The sequence below is a fragment of the Equus asinus genome, chromosome 10 (assembly GCF_041296235.1).
Source record: "Equus asinus isolate D_3611 breed Donkey chromosome 10, EquAss-T2T_v2, whole genome shotgun sequence".
Lineage (NCBI taxonomy): Eukaryota > Metazoa > Chordata > Mammalia > Perissodactyla > Equidae > Equus > Equus asinus.
Genome location: NC_091799.1, coordinates 16,808,624 through 16,825,689, shown reverse-complemented (window position 1 = coordinate 16,825,689; position 17,066 = coordinate 16,808,624).

Genomic DNA, 17,066 nt, shown 5'->3' with positions numbered 1-17,066 from the left:
TTCACTGCTCTTGACTGAGCACCAACTGGGGCCAGGCCTGGGCGAATTGCTTTACAATTACTGAATTACTGCTGGAGCTTTACAGTTACTGAATTTACCAGATGAGGAAACTGAGGCACAGAAAGGTTCAGTCACTCGCGCAAGGCACACAGCTAGTAAGTGGTGCGGGTCGGATCTGAACCCAGATCTGCTGGAGTCTAGCTCTTAATCTTATACTTAAGGGCAAAAAGAACCTTACGAGTGCCAAGGACACGCTGTCAAGCTGGTACCTAACCTCCGCGGTACAGACAACGGCAGATTAAGCGGGGGCGCATCCTCCGCACTGCGGACCGCCCAGGGTCGGGCGCTGATGCCTTGGCCCCGCCCCTCGCCCCGCCCCTCGCCCCGCCCCCCTGCTCCGGCCGCGCTCGGCTCCGCCCCCGCGGGCAGCGCGGGCCTCCCATTGGCCGCCGTTTCCATGGATACGCGGGGCCCGGCGGGGCCGCCGGCTTCCCGACACGTGTCCCTCGGAGCTGCCAGGAATTTGACAGGCGGCCACGTGCGCGGCAGCGCGGGAGCCAGACAAAGGCCGGGGGAGGCGGGGAGCGAAGCCGGCGGAGGGTGGCGCGGCCCGGCGGGGAGAGCCCCGCGCTCCTCCCGCGAGGAGCCGCCACCCCCGCCTCTTGTGTTTTGAAGGAAAGGAAAAACAGAAAGAATCGCGGCGGAAAGCGAGGTGGAGAGGATTCCAGCCAGTCCCAGCCGCTCTCCCTCTTCCGGGAAAAGCCGGGTACGCGGGCATCTTTTACACCCTGAGAGCCCGAAGTGTCCTTCCTTACGCCCTGGGCTGCTAACCCCGCCTTGACCTCAGTCCTTGAGGTTTAAATTCTTTCTCTGCTCAGGAAGCGAAAGCTTAACAAGGGTGGTTGTTTCGATGCTTGAAAATGAGCCCCGAGGAACTGTGGGGGATCTCGCCCTCCATCCACCTACAACAGCTACTGCACTCCCAATCGTGATGACGTAAGGGCCCCCCTTCTTCACTGGGGTCCCTGGGCTCTGTGCCCAGCAAGGGCCGAGGCTGGGCTGCTCAGGTCAGTGCAGTCGCACGTGTTGGTCCTCTTCTGGCCTCTTGTGGTTGGTGGCATTGCCATCCTTGCAGTCCCCACGCCAGATGCCCTTAACGCCCACTTCCCTCAGCCCCTGTTCCATCACCAAGTTCCTATGGCAGCTGTAACAACCTGATGCAAATTTAGTGGCTTAAAACAACACAGATTTGCTCTCTTACAGTTCTGTGGGTCAGAAGTCTGGCACAGGTCTCAACAGGCTGAATTCAAGGCATCTGCAGCCCTGCATTCGTTCCCTCTGGAGCCCTAGAGGGACACCCATTTCCTTGCTTCTTCCAAGTGGGGAGGCTGTCCACATTGCTAGGCTGGTGACTCACTTTAATCTTCAAAGCAGGGAGTGGCCGGTCAAGTTTCCCTTCTCTGTGACACTGACTCCCTCCCTCCTCCACGGTTAAGAGAACTCCCGCCCAGATAATTCAGACAGTCTTGCCATCTCAAAGTCAACTGATCGGCAACCTTAATTCCATTTGCGACCTTAATCTTCCGCTGCTATGTAACATAAAATATTCCCATGTTTAGGGATTAAGACATGGACATCTTTGGGGCGTTATTCTGTTGACCACACCAGTCCTGACAGTTTTACCTCCAAAATTTCTCTGCAGCCCACCTCCTCTCTCTTCCCTTTCTGGCTGCCCACATCTTTCCCAAGATGCCCACAGTGGCCACCTGTCCGTTGTCATCTCTGTCACTCTCCTCTGCCCACAGCCCCCGGGGTGACTGCTTCAACACACAGATGCTGCCACTTCCCTGGCCCCGGTCGCCTTCAGGGGAGAGTCCAAACTCTGTACTTGGGGACACAGACCTGGCTCTGCCCACCTACCCGTCCCACCCCGCCGGCTCCTCCAGCTCCATCCCCTCCCTGTCTCCACCTCGCACCCTGTGCTCCTGTAAAACTAAATCGCTTCTAGTTCCCTTTATGCCCCAGGGCATTTGACACCTCCCGGCCTTTGCCTGTGTGGCTCCAGCTCTTGGACTGTCTGCCCGCCTTCATTCTTCTTCCCCAGGAAGCCTTCCCTGCCCCCTCGGTTGAGTTAAGGGCCCCTTCATTGTCCTTCCCCAGAATCTAAATGTGCTCATCACTGACCATGGTCACTCAAGGAGATCCAGAGCCCTGTCTGTCTCCTCGTGTCCCTGAGAGCTCCCAGGGTGGGCACTGCATCTCGCTTGCCTCTTTGGTCAAAATGCCTGGTATGGCATCACTGAGTGACATGGTGGAGAGTGGGAGGAGACCAGCTGGGTACTCTGGGAAGCAAAGGACAAAGTGGGATGGAAAAACCCTTTCCCTCACGGTGAGGGGGACCTTGGCTCCGCCCTGGCTGCTGTGGCCGAGTCATGACAACAGCACAATGATGGCACCAACACTGAAGGCTGCTCCACGCTGGGCGTCTGCTAAGTGCTTTACACGCATACGGACAACAGCCTTAGGAGATTCCAACTGTTATCTGCACCCCCAGTTGATGGATGAGGACCCTGAGGCGTGCCTGGTTAACCACAGGAGGGCTTCGGAAGAGACCCCGGGCCAGGAAGGTGTCTGGCCCCTTTTGGAGGGGTGGTGGGAGCTGGTGGAAGGCTGGCGGTCAACAGAGAGGCGGCCCCTCCTGGGCAGGGGGGCTGCAGCTGGCCCGGCCTTGGGGGGCGGTTGCCCTGTCCCCACAGAAGCAGCTTCCTGGATGCACTTCCTTGTGGCCTCTTCTTCCCTCTCACTTCCTGTTTCCTTTTCCTCATTGTTCTGCCAGCCTATTGTCATCTCCCCCTCCCCCGCCCAACCCCGGGCCTGTCCAACCAGGATATGGAGGCAAGAGGTTCAAAGTAGAGGAAGGGGCCTGGGGCGCAAGTGTTTCACGGGGATAGACTTTCAGTTTGGGAAGATGACAAAGTTCTGGAGATGGATGGCGGTGATGGTTGCACAACAAGGTGAATGTACTTAGTGACATTGAACTGTGCGCTTTAAAATGGCTCAAATGGTAACTTCTACGTCATGTGTAGTTTACCACAATAACGAAATGTGAAAAAAAAAAAAAAAGTAAAAGAAAAGTGCTCATGTTTGCTGAATTTTTGAAGATCAGCCACCCACTGCGAATCTGTCATTTCCCAAGCACCAACCAGGGCCTGGCCACGTGCGTCCTCATTTCTTTCTGGAGGCAACCTCCAGGAGTGAGGCGCTTCCTCCTTTGCAGACGAGGAACCCGCGGCTCGGATCCGGGAGCGGCGAGGCTGGGTTTAGAAACCCAGTGAGCCTCCCGTTCCAAGGGGCAGTGTAGGGAGGGGTGAGGAGTTTGGGCTTAAAATGTGTGACCTTGGTAAATGCTACACATCGCTGAACTTCTTCGACAACTGGGGACAATGATAGCATCCTCCCCAGTGCGGTGGGAGGATTCGGTGAGACGCTGTTGGAAAGTCTTAGCACGGTGCCTTGGCAAAAATGAAGCTCCCTGCAGACCCATGCTGGTGCTCCCTCTCGGCGCTACAGTGAGTGGCCAGAGGGCTCGGTGTGAGGCCAGGAGACCCGGGCCAGCCTCTGTCTCTGTGACCTTCCCTGGACCTCAGATTTCCTTCCACGAAGTCAGGAGGGGGTGAGGTCTGCAGGACTCTTCCCACTTACGGTTTTCTGGGGTTTCACCCGTGGCCTAAACGCCTTCAGAATCGGCGCCCTCTGTCTGGCCCACCCTCCGGCAGAAGGGCAGGGCCAGGTCTCCAGCCCCGCCTTCGCCCTCCCATCTTCTCAGGAGCACTGAATGCCCGAGCAAGCAGAAGAGGAAGAGCCAGGCGTCGGAGTTCTGGGATCCCAGGACATGAATCTTTTCCTGCCCCTCGGACAGAGGCTGGGCACAGAGACAGAACCGCCGGCAGGAGCTCTCACCACCTCCAGTGTGCATTCTGTCCGCTTCCTGCCGTTGGCCTGAGTTGTGGCCTGTAGTTCTGGATGCAAATACCCCCACCCCAGCTGCATGTGAGTTTCAGGGTCTCGCGAACAGGTTTCATTTCTCCTGTATCTTCCGCCATCTCCACACGGCTGGGCCCAAAGGAGGCTCCTCAGAAACCCCACAGTCCTAGGCGGTGGTTTAGTTGGCATCCTGGATGTTGAGGGCAATAAAAAAAAAGGATGAGGATTCCAAGCTACAGGCTTCTAGGGGAAGAGCATGCACAGGGCAGGGCAGGCAGGTCGGAGCATCCCGGGGGCTCTGGGAGATGCTGGGCGGTGCAAGCAGGGCGCTTGGCACATGGTGCTCAGCAAACCGGAACTGGGCCATGTGGTCACCGTTATAACGAATAAATCATATATTATAAAACCTTAGTGGGACATCCATAGTTGATGGATGTGGAAGGGGAAAGCTTTGGAAAGACGTGTTCGTGATAATAACTTAAAAAAACAGGTGACGCATGCTGAGCCGTCACTGAGCTGGAGGCGCTGTGCTGCGCGTGGCCGTCAAGTCTCACTTTCGTCTCAGAATCTGGTGGAGACCGTCGGTTTCTCCATTTTACTGAACTTGAGAAAGCTGTGCCCAATGTCACATGGTTGGTAAGTGGGGGGGTCCCAGGCCGAGATTGAGAAAGGGCCAGAATTAGGCCAGGGAGTAATCCTGGGGGGTTGGGGAGGGTGGCCGACTGCCCAGACTGAGGCTAAGCACGGGAGGGGGCTCCCCGGCGGGACCAAGGATGGAGAAGAGTCATAAATTGCATGCAGGAGAAACAGCACTGATCAGACTCCCCTCCAGCCCTGGTTGGAAGTCAGTTCAGTGGGCTCTGAAATGACCCTAAATCCTATGAGGAAGAATCTAAGTTCAGCTTTTAAGCAAGAAAAGGAGCCCCCTGCTGCTCTGTCTCATTCTACCCTGTTCTAGTGCTGAAATTGACGATGAAAAAACATGGGCATTATTCAGAAAATCCACTCATTCATTGATCATTCATTCATTCATTCATTTTCTACCAAGCAGCACTCTGTGCCTGGCACTGGTCTAAGGGCTGGGCTCCAGCAGGGAAAAGAAGAGACAAAAGGTCCTGAGGGCAGCAGACATGTGACATGAAATAAGGAGGCCCTGGAGAAAAGGTGACATCTCAGCAAAGACTTGAGTGGGGCGACCTGAAGGGCAGATCATCTGGCTCTCTGGGGGGAGAGTGCCCAGCGGAGGGAACAGCAGGTGCAAAGGCTCGGAGGTGACACTTGAGGGACAGGAAGGCGGCGGTGCGGCCAGAGCAGGTAGGGGAAGAGAGGTGGGTGCTGACTTCAGGAGGTTAGGGAGGAGGGGCCTGCGTGGGGCCTTATCAGCCGCTTGGGGACTTCAGCTTTTACCTGGGGAGTGGTGGGAAGCCACGGGAGGATTTTGAGCAGAACAGGATCTGATTTACCTTTTGAAAGGATCGCCATGCTGCTGTGCTGGGGATGCCTCAGCCTCCAGGGGGAGGTGGCCGCAGCGAGATTGCTGGTGCACAAACCGGGCCAGGGGAAGCGGCGGACGAGAGGAAATGGGTTTGGGATCTGTTTGGAAGGTGGCGCTGCCAGGATCGGCTGACGTTCTGGATGGGGCTTTTTGAGAAAAGGCAGAGTCAAGGATGACTGCAGAGTTTTTGGCCCAGGCCACTTGCTGGCTTCACATCCATTAACTGAGATGAGAAAGCTGGTTTTGGGGGGAAGAACAGAAGCTCTGGTTTTGGCACGTTGCATTTGAGATGCTGCTAGATAACCAGGTAGCCATTGGCAGCATGAATCTAGGTCTAGTGGGGAGGGCTGGGTGCAGATGGGAATGTGGGACCCCTGATTATGGAGGGGTAAAGGCGGCAGCCTGGATGAGACCACCTAGGAAGTGAGAGGGAAGAGAGGGGCCTGGACTCGTTTCCTGGGGCTGCCGTAACAAAGAACCACAAAGCTGGTGGCGTAAAACTATAGAAATTTATTCTCTTAGAGTTCAGAAGACGACAAGGCTGAAGTCAAGGCATCAGCAGGGCCACACTTCCTCTGAGACACGGGTAGAACCCTTCCTTGCCTCTTCCTAGCTCCTGGTGGTGGCCAGCAATCCTTGGCTTGCAGCAGCATCACTCTGATCTCTGCCTCGGTCGTCACGTGGAGTTCTCCCCATGTGTCTCTGTCCTCTTCTTATAAGGACACCAGTCATATGGGACAAAGGCTTCCCTCCTTGTAACTAATTACAACTGCAATGACCCTATTTTCAAATAGGGTTGAAAATAAGGTCACATTCTGAGGTACCTGGGGAGGGGGTGGGATGTCAGCATATCTTTTTTTTTTTTTGCTGAGGAAGATTAGCCCTCAGCTAACATCTGTGCTAATCTTCCTCCACTTTGTATGTGGTATGCTGCCACAGCATGGCTGATGAGTGGTGTAGGTTGGGGCCCGGGATCTGAACCTGCAAACCCAGGCCGCCAAAGCGGAGTGCGCCAAACTTAACCACTGCACCACAGGGCCAGCCCCTCAGCATATCTTTTTAAAAAAACATTTTATTAAAAAAATATTTTTAGATTATCTTTTTAAGAAATATTGTGGAAAAATACGCAAGACATAAAATTCACCATTCTGACGTTTTTAAGTGCACAGTTCTGTGGCATCAAGTGGTCATGTTTTTATGCAGCCATTACCACCATGCATCCACAGAACTCTTCATTTTGCAAAACTGAGACTCTGTACCCGTTAAACACTGACTCTCCATTCTGCCTCCCTGCCAGCTCCCCAACACCATCACGCTGTCTGTCTTTGACTGTGGATTTGACTATTCCAGCTTCCTCAAATAAGCAGAATCATACAGCATTCATCCTTTCGTGACTGGCTTATTTCACTTAGCATAATGTCCTCAAGGTTCATCCATGTTATACCATGTGTCAGAATTTCCTTCCTATTGTTTTTGCTGAGGAAGATTTGCCCTGAGCTAACATCTGTTGCCAATCTTCCTCTTCTTGTATGTGAGCTGCTGAAACAGCATGGTCACTGACAGATGAGTGGTGTAGGTCTGCACTCGGGAACTGAACTCTGGCCACTGAAGCAGAGTGTGCTGAACTTAACCACTAGGGCACTGGGGCAGGTGCAGAATTTCCTTCCTTTTTTAAGGCTGAATAATATTCCTCGACATATCTTTTTGGAGGACACAATTCAATCCATTATTGGGCCCAGAGGACTGAGTCTTGGTCATTCCAAGGTTAAGAGGGCATAGACAGGGCCGGCCCCATGGCCGAGTGGTTGAATTCGCACGCTCTGCTTCAGTGGCCCAGGGTTTCACAGGCTTGGATTCTGGGTGCGGACCTGGCACTGCCCATCAAGCCACACTGAGGCAGCATCCCACAGAGCACAGCTAGAAGGACCTACAACTAGAATATACAACCATGTACTGGGGGGCTTTGGGGAGAAGAAGAAGGGAAACAAAAAAGATTGGCAACAGATGTTAGCTCAGGTGCCAATCTTAAAAAAAAAAAGGCACAGACATGAGGAGGAACCAGCAAAGAAGGTTGAGGAAGAGTATCAGGGAGGTGGGATGGAAATCAGGAGAATGTTCCATCGATGTCAAGGAGGGAGTGACTGCCAGCGCCAGGGCTGCTTCCGGTCGGATGAGAGGATGGAGACCAGCTGTCAGGTTAGTGGTGGGCAGTCATTGGAGGGAGCAGTGTTGGTGGAGCAGAAGGGTTGAAGCCCGTTTGGAGCAGGTTCTGAGAGCCTGGGAGGAGAAGAAGCGGACACAGCAGGCGGATAACTCTTTTGATGCATTTTGTAATGAAGGAGAGCAGAGAAATGGCGTGATGGCCGGGGAGAGATGTGCCGTCAGAGGTTTTGTAGATGAGAGTTGTTATGGCACGTTTGTCTGTGGGCGAGAATTATCCATGGGGGCAGAGATCTGATGATGCAGGACAGAGAGGGGCGGCTGGGGCACGTCCTTGAGGGCAGGACATGGGATCTGGTGCCCAAGACAGAGGGGGCATCTCTAGATGCAGGAGGGTCGGAGGGACTGGGCCAGGTGCCGGAGGGGAGGGTGGAGGTGGCAGTCCCTGGTTATTGTCCTTATTGTTTCTGTCTCTCGGAAATAGAAAGCGGGGTCATGGGGTGAGAGAGTGAGAGTCAGGGGAGACGGTCACGATGTCTGGGGGCGAGGCAAAGGCACAGAATGGGAACCTAGGAGAGGGCAAGGAGCAGGCCGGGGAAAGGAGGTGTGAGAGCCAGAAAGAGCGACAGCTTCCGTGTGCTGTGGACTCACTCCATGCCAGGCACCACGTGAACGTGTTTCTCACATCCTCGTTTAATTCTCCCAACAGCTCCGTGTGACATGTATTTGTGTTCTCCATTTGACAGACATGGAGGCTTTAAGGCTTAAGAAGGTGATGTAACTTTCCTTAGATCATGTAACCTGTAGGTCTGACCTTAACGCCCGACTACCACACAAGCCTGTCCAAATCCCAAAGGCAGCCTGGAGACAATTTTGCCAATTATTAAATTACTTTTTTTCCCTCTCTGCAAAAGTATTAAATGTTCGTTTCAGAAAATTTGGAAAATTGAAAGCCGCATAAACATGAAAATATTTTAAATATGTATAATTTCACCACCCAGAGATACTTACGATTAAAATGTGATGATTTCTTTGCAGTATTTTCTTCTATGCATATTAAACGTAGCAGATATAATGTGTTCAGCCAATCCTGGCACGAATCTGGACTACATTTCCCAGTCTCCCCTGCAGGTAGGGTGGCATGTGATTGAGTTCTGACCAATAGAATGTGGGAGGAAGTGATGTCACCCACTTCTGAGCCTGGCCCATAAAATCTACTGATCCTTCGTGCTCTCTCTCTTCTCTTGCTGCTCATGGGATGGGAAGGAGGCAGCGAAGGACTCCACAACCCTAGGAGACCACCACACTTCTAGTCTGAAGGTGCCTGGATTCCTGAATGATCCAGTGGAGTTGAGACCCCCCACTCCCCCTAATGTTGCCTGAGGGTGAAATAAACCTTTGTGGGTTAAGTCAGTGGACTCTGGGATTTGTTTGTTAAAGCAGTTAGCCTGATACGGTAACATCACCTAGGTACTGGAATCATAATGTAGATGCAGTTTTTAGGTTACTTTATTATGATTATTATTACTTAGTCTTTATCTCAACCTTCTCCCCATATCATTAAACAATCTTAGGCGGCATGATTTCAATGGTAGTCCATTATAATCATTTATTTACGCAGTCCCATATGGTTGGATATTTAGGTTGCTTCCAGTATTTTGCGGTTATAAGCCATGCTCCAGTGAACATCCTCATGATTAAATCAGGTCACCCCATCTGGAGACGCACCAATTCAGCCCACCTCGGTGTCCCTCCTCTGAGCCCCTCCTCTATCCGTGCTTAAAGAGGTGGCCCAACTCCACAGAGACTATTTGTGAAAACGAGTGTAGTGGGATGAAATGTACACTCTTGGACCAAGGCGTGTGAAAAAACTTGATTTTCTAGAATGGATCTCATTTTGACCTTGCGCGCCCTTTCCTGCTGCTGTCTTGGCAGTGGAGGAGGTGGAGGTGACAAAACTGAAAGTCAGTCTCTTCCTTTGTGAAGACAGTCTCTTCCAGGCAAATATCTGGTCAACTCAAGGCCCTAACTCCTTGTCAGGGTGGTTCCTCTGCGCTCAGCGTGTCTCCCTTCTGTTTCCTTTTGCGGTTGGGGTCTGGATGTGTGGAGGAGTTTATGCCGCCTCAAGAGGTCGAGGAAGGAGTGTCTTGTCCTACCTGCTGTCACTGACCTGCTCTGGGGTGGCTGGTTTGGTCTGCCCTGGTCTCTGGGCATCGTGTGGGCATTCGATGATGTTCACGGTGGACCTTGCATTGCCTAACGTCTCATCTCGGAGTCAAGCATCTCCCCATCTGTCCTGGTTTACTAGAGCTGTGTAACAAAGTGCCCCAAACTGGCTGGCTTAAGACAACAGAAATGTATTACAGTCTGGAGTCTAGAAGTCTGAGATCAAGGTATCGCAGGTGCCACGCTTCCTCCGAAGCCTGTGGAGAAGGATCCCTCCTTGCCTCTTCCAGCTTCCGGGAGCCCCAGGCTTGTGGATGCATCACTGTGATCTCTGCTGCGTCTCCTCCTCTTTTTATAAGGACTCCAGTCACATTGGACTAGGGCCACCCTAATGCCCTCCCCTTCGCTTGATTGGGGGAAGACAGTTGGATCCATAAGGCCACCCCTGGATCCTCTGCTCCTGGCCTTCCTCCGCTCAGCTGCAGCGAGGGGCTCTGTAAGACTGTCCTCAGTCCCACCTGCCTGGGGACCCTCCGCCATTTCCACTCTGCTGCAGCCTCGCCGTGTGGGGTGCAGCGTCAGGCCCAACGTGGACACATCCTGGGGGCACAGGCACCACCTGGGATGCCCTCGCATCCCCCAAACCTGGCCGAATCATTCTTGCCCTGACAGACTGCTGCTCCCTGCACCGTCTGCAGAAGCTCTCCTTATGCCGGGGCATCCTTCTTCCCTGCTCCGCGCTGCAGATGTTACCCACCGTCCTTCAGGGGCAGAAGCCTCATGGTTTATGTTTCACGGTGGTGGCGAAGCTTGAGAGAGAAAACACTGAATTAGCAAAAGGGAAAACACAGCAGGAAATGTTTCAAAGACTCTACGCCTGTTAAAGTGTTTCTGATTTTAAGCCCTATTTGCCTCGACCTTTGAAAGTCTGAATGATGAGAACGTTGGTCTCCCTCGGTCCGCCAGCCTGTCTACTCGCTCCGCAAACCCTGGCAGTGCTTCCCATGGGCTCCCCCACTGTCGCCTGGCCCTTGTTTCTTCTTCCGGGACACTTTCCTCCTACCGCCTTGCAGGGCAATCTTACTCATGCTTTGGGTAGGCATGACTGCCCTTTACTTTACTCATTACCTTACTGCCCTTTGCTCATGACTGCCCTTCACGGGGGAAGCTGTCCCCAGTGCCCCAGACACGTAACCCCCCACTCGGGGCTGCCATTGCCCATCACCCCTTGCACATGTGACTGTGTGTTCTGCGTCTCGGAAGGCCACAGCTCCATGAGGACAGGAGCCACACGTGCTTTGTTCTTCTCCGTGTCCCCACTGCTGGCATTTGGTAGGAACTCACCAAATGTTGGGTGAAGAATGAGGGCCAGTGAAAGTGACTTGACACCGTTGTGTGTTAGGTTGAAGCACATGAACTTGCCAACAAAATTCGGCTGTTTTTGACCTCTGAAAACTGCAATTGCGTGTGGTGGAAGCCTTCCCAAGCTCTCCCTTTTTGTAGACCCATCACTGGGTCACGCTCAGCTTGTCTGCTGGGGAGGGGAGGCTGCAGACGGTCTGTAATTTCCTGGGACTCCCCCTCTGCCCTCTCGCGTTGGCCATGAGCCCTCCCAGACCCGGCAGATTCTGCGTTGGGTGAGTCCGCGTGTGCGCCCTAAAATAGCCCATGTGGCTTAGCCAATTCCTCCCATTTCCAATTGCTTTCCAATTTCTCCACACCCTTGTGAGTTATTACCTTCATGTGTCGTGTCTTTGAGCAGCTTGAAGGCTGACCACGATTTGAGCCGGTATGGAGTAGCCATTAAGAACAATGGATTTGGCGTCAAACAGCCCCCAGCATGGGGCCTGGTACACAGTAGGTGCTCAATAAATGCTTGTGGAATTATGGAAAACAGATTGGAGTTTGAGTCACAGCTCTGCTACTTGTTGAATTTGAGACCTTGGGCAAGTTACTTATGCTCTCTGGGCCTCAGTCTCCTCACCTATAAACTGGGGGACCAGGTACCCGCCTGACCAGGTACATGGAGACGATGGGAGTGAAGGGCTTGCCTGGGCTGAGGCGGGACCCGCATGAGGCTTCACGGCGCTCAGAGCTGATGATGGAGGGCGCTTCCCAGCAGTGTTCTCGTCTCTTCCCGGCTGGTCTAAGCATCTCTTATTCGGCTCCCGAACCTCCTATCTCTCCCCTTCCAGCCGCCCTGTTCCCCTCACCCGAGGATTAATCGGTGTCTCGTCTGTGGTCCTATCACTTTCTGCTCAGAGCCTGCAGGAGCTCTTCCTCACCTCTCGAGTGACATCCAGGCTCCTCCTGTAGCATCTGAGGCTCTCTGAGGTCGGCCTCACCCAGCCACGTCTCTGATGACACTCTTGTGCTTCAGCCAAATGTGTCACTTGCTGTTTCTGCCCCCAACCCCGCCCAGCTTCCAGGCCCCATTGCCCCTCTCAAGCTGTCCCTTCCTCCTGGGACGCCCTCCTCAGCAAACAACACGATGTTTGTCAGTGAACTTTGAGGTCGATGGCTGTTATCAACAAACAGAAAATAGCAAGCGTTGGCAAGGATGCGGAGAAACTGGCACTCCTGTGCACTGCTGGTAGGAATGTAAAATGGCGCAGCTGCTGGGGAAAACAATATGGCGGTTCTTCAGAAAGCTAGACACAGAATTACCACGTGATCCAGCAGTCCTACTTCTGGGTATACACCCAAAAGAATGGAAAGTAGGGTCTTGAGGAGATATTTGTATACCCATAGACCATACCATACCATACCATAGACATGGTAGCATAATTCACAGCAGCCAAAAGGTGGAAGCAACCCAAGTGTCCATCGATAGATGAATGGATAGACAAGATGTGGTGTGTAGGACAAACAATGGAATAGCATTCAGCCTTAAAAAGGAATGAGATCCTGACACCTGCTTCCACACAGATGAACCTTGAGGACATAACACTAAGTGAAATTAGCCAATCCCAAAGACGGATACTGTGTGATTCCACTTATATGAGGCACCTAGAGCAGTCAAGTTCATAGAGACAGAAGGGAGAATGACGGTTTCCAGGGGTTGGGGGCAGGGGGAATGGGGACAGAGAGTCAGATGGGGACAGACAGTCAGATGGGGACAGACAGTCAGATGGGAAAGATGGAAAGAGTCCGGGAGACGGTTGCACAACCACGTGGATGAACTTGACACTAGTGACCCGTACGCTTAAAAATGGTTACGGTGGTAAATTTCCTGTGATGTGTATTTTACAATTAAAAAGAAAAAAAGGACTTTGAAGATGGTCTTTACCAAAGCCACCATCAAGGGATGTCCTTGCTCAGTGGGACAAAGGAGGGTCTGCATGGAGGCCTCAGGCAGCCCCCCCACCCCTCTGACGAGCAGGGCTGTGCCGGGGCTCGCTCTGGCCTCGTCCTCCCTTCACCTGGCCTTGCCTCTGAGTTCTCTAAAGTCCTCTCCTGCAAAGACCTCTCAGCCCCTGCCCCACCGCCACTCCCAGGGCCACATCCTGGATCTTGGCTTTGCCCATAATGCCCTCTCGCATCTGTAACCTGCGTTTCTAGCCTCCTATTCTAGGACTCCTGTATTTCTTGCCTCCTGTCTTTCCACACACTCTCTCTGCGACCTTGACTCCGACGTTTCTTTGCCCTCTGCAATCTTTGACCCCCTTTCCTCGTCCTTCCCCTCCCTTGCCTCCTTCTCTCCTCATTCCGGTGACAATCTCCTTTCTCTGTTGCAGACACCTCAGCCCCCTGCCCTCACCCTCCCCCTACTCACCAGCAAAGCCCCCGTCCTGGCCAGCCCCCGTGCGGCCCCTTGAGCTCTGGCACCCAAGCCGTGGAATTGCCCGGGGGCCCTTGTGTCATTTCTCATCCCCTTTCACCATCTCAAGGCTTCTCTGCAGCTTTGCTCATCTCTCCTGCATCATCAGCTGTCCTCCTCTCCTGGATTGTCCCCATCAGCATGCAAGAAACACACAGGAATGTCTCCCATATTTTAAAGAGCCACCCCTTGACCCCACAATCCCTTCCAGCTGAGTCCCATTTATCCGACCCGCTTCCAGCACACTTCCTTGCAAGGGCTGTGTAACAGCTCTCTCTCCACGCCCCTCCCATGGCCTCCTGAGCCCACTGCAGTCAGGCCCTCGCCCCGGCCACTCCAAACAGCCTTGCCAACGTCAGTGCTGACCGCTACATTGCTAACCCCAAAGACTACCTTTGGTCCCCACATTTCTCCACCTGCCAGCAGCTGAAGACACAGAGGGCACTCCCTCCATCTCAGCACACGCTCTTCCCTTGGCCTCCCTGCTTTCCAGCCGCCCCTTCCCAGAGCCATTTGCCACCTGCTTCTCCTCTCCCTGTTAACCTGGACCTGCCTCAGGGATCAGTCCTGACCCCGCTTCTCCTGTCTGTCTGTCCTCCCCCTGGGTGGTCTCTTCCTTTCATGGGGCTGGGAACCAGCTTTACAGGGACACCCGCCAGACTCCTGTCTCCAGCACGGCCCCACCCCTGAACCCCAGGCCTGCACATCCCATGGCCTCCCAACACCTCCACGGGGATGAGGGGAGGCCAGTGGTGCCTCACCCTTAACCCATCCCAAACCGTGTGCCCCAACCTGCTAACCCCACACCTGCTCTTCCCACAGGAAGTAGAAACTCCAGGCTTCATTGTCTCCGGTTGAAATTCTTGGAGCTGTCCCTGACTCCTGTCTCTCACATCCACATCAGACCAGCAAATCTTGTCAGCTCTAACACACCCCGAACCTGGGCCCTTCCCCAGGTCTCCCCGAACCCCGGGCCAGCCGCCATCCCCGCTCCTCTGCATTAACTGACTGTCTCTCAGTCCATTCTCCACGTTGACACCCAAACCATTGTTTTACAACGCGAGTCAAATTGTGCCTCTTGCTGGCTCCGAATCCTCCCATCGCAGGGAGAGGAAGCTCCAGGTCCTCACTGTGGCCCCCCAGGCGCGACCCCATCCCGCCTCTCCCTTACCTTGTGACCCCTTCTAAGCCCCCTGAGGGCAGGGCTGTGTGTTCACTCCTGGCCATCTCCCCTCCTCCCGCCTTGCACCCAGGCCAGGAATCAGTACAAATTTGATGAATGAGGAAGTGACGGACAGGTGACCTTTCCTGGGAGGCTCCGCCCAGCACTGGAGCCCGCCCCAGCCTCCTCCGGTCCCTGCCTGCCCTGGCCTCCACCGGGCCCCCTGCCCTCCTCCTGGCCAAGTGTGCAGCCTCAGAGCTTCTCCTTCTGGCCGCCAACTCGGCTCAGCAAAAGGGGTGCTCCGGGGACCAAGGGTTTGTGGTGCCCGCAGATCCGTGGGAATCTGCTCCTGCGGTCCCGGTCACCCTCCTGGGTCCCTCCCTGCTCCTCTCCCACCAGGTGGGCGTGGCCGAGGAGCAGAGGCCACGCCCCATTGTGGCCACGCCCCCTCTTCTAGCCAATCAGTCGCCAGAAAGCCAAGATTCGCGGGAAGAGCGGGCCCGGAGTGGGTCCCTCATCTCCGCTCTGAGGAAGGGGAGGCCACCTGTCCCAGTCTGGGGGCGAGGTGCCGGGTTTCAAGCTCCCAGCCCGTGCAGGCCTCAAGGGCCGGTTCAGCACGCGCTTCCCCTCAGGTGGCCTCCAGTCGGGCTTCTCTCTGCAGATGTGACACTGCGTGAGGAGCTGGACAGAAAGATTGCTGCAGGGACCCTTCCCATTGCAGACTAAATCGAATTAATGCACGGAAACCCTGCATTAAGTTTCTTCACTTAAAATTTTCTTATACATTGAACACGCCAGTGTTGGTCTCTACATCACATTCAATAATGATAATTGCTGTCACCTATACGAATTTGACCTACACGTGCCAGGCGTCATGCATTGTCTATACAAACGTGTGGAAAGTCACAGAAAACTTGAGTTTGTTTGGTGCTATTGTTTTGCAGGGGAGAAAACTGAGGCTCAGAGAGGGGAAGTCACAGGCCCGACGTCACACAGCTGGCGGGGGGTGGAGCTGAGGTTTGACCCCAGGCCCATAGCACTAAAGCCTGGCTTTCCCCACCTGTCTCATCTCCTCCTGGCTGGTACCAGAGTCTCGGAGGTTCTGGAAGAACGCTTTCAACTGCCACTTGTACTTCTGCCGGTCCCCCAGCCCTTCAGGCGTTCTGCCCTGGCGGCCATTTTGAGGGGGGCGGTTCCTGTTTCATTTGCCTGGATGTGACCTTGGGGCTGAGATCTAGAGGAGTCAAGGTGGCAGTTCCTCAGGGTGACCTGCAGAGTGGGGTGGGATGCCTCGGGCCCGCCCCTGCCAACCACGGGCCCCCTGCTTTTCCTGTTCCCTGACCAGAGCAGACCGGCTCTCAGGAGCTGGGGTGAGATTCTGGGGCCGAGTGTTTCTCGGGAATACGTGTGTGGCAAGGGGTCTGCCCGCACACACAGGTCTGCCCACAGCTCATGGCCAGGCCCTCGCTTCCAGTGTCACTGTTCCAGGCTGCCAAGGGCGGGGCTTCCCTCCGAATTCATCCTGCGAGTTGGATCTGAGGTCAGACCCTCCCCAGACTGAGATTGAGAGCCCCCAGCCCGGCGGGCCTTGATGACTGTTTGTGAGCCCCCTTGCATCACTGTCTCCCCACCCGGGCCTCATCGCATCTTATGGAGGGCTGGGGTCTGGCGCTCGGGTCTCAGAGCCTCCGAGGACTGGGGAGAGTGTCCAGGCTGCCCCCCTGACTGGAGGGGACCCGGGAACCTGTGGGGTCCGAGTAAGAGATGTTATGGGCTTCAGAAGCGGGTCATGGTTGAGTGGGGCCAGTGTGACCATTGGGGCCAAGTGACAGATTTGCTGCCTGTGACATATGCCCTCGGCTTGGCCTGCTATGGCAGAGCATCGCCTGCCTCTGCTGCTGTTTTGTGGGGATGCGACAAACAGCCGCCAGTCCTTGTGCGAGTGAAATGTCACCTCCATCCTTGCTGGCCTCCCGCCCGGAGGACTGTTTGGGGACGGTCCTGACACCCTCCTTCACCACTGCCGGTTTAATTCACGCGCTCCTTTCTGAGACTTATAACGGATTTCTCATCAAGGAAATGGTTAGCATATGGGTTGATTATGATCCGACTTGCCTGCTTCACTTAGAAGCCGAGGGGGTGGCTTGTGAGGATTTGGGGTGTCGGCTCCTCCCCCTTCACCTCTGGCCAGGGCTCTGGGCTGCAGTTGGGGATGACGCTCAGAGGGGTCCTGTTTGCAGAGTCCTGGAGCCCGAATGGCAGAACAGTACTGCAGACAC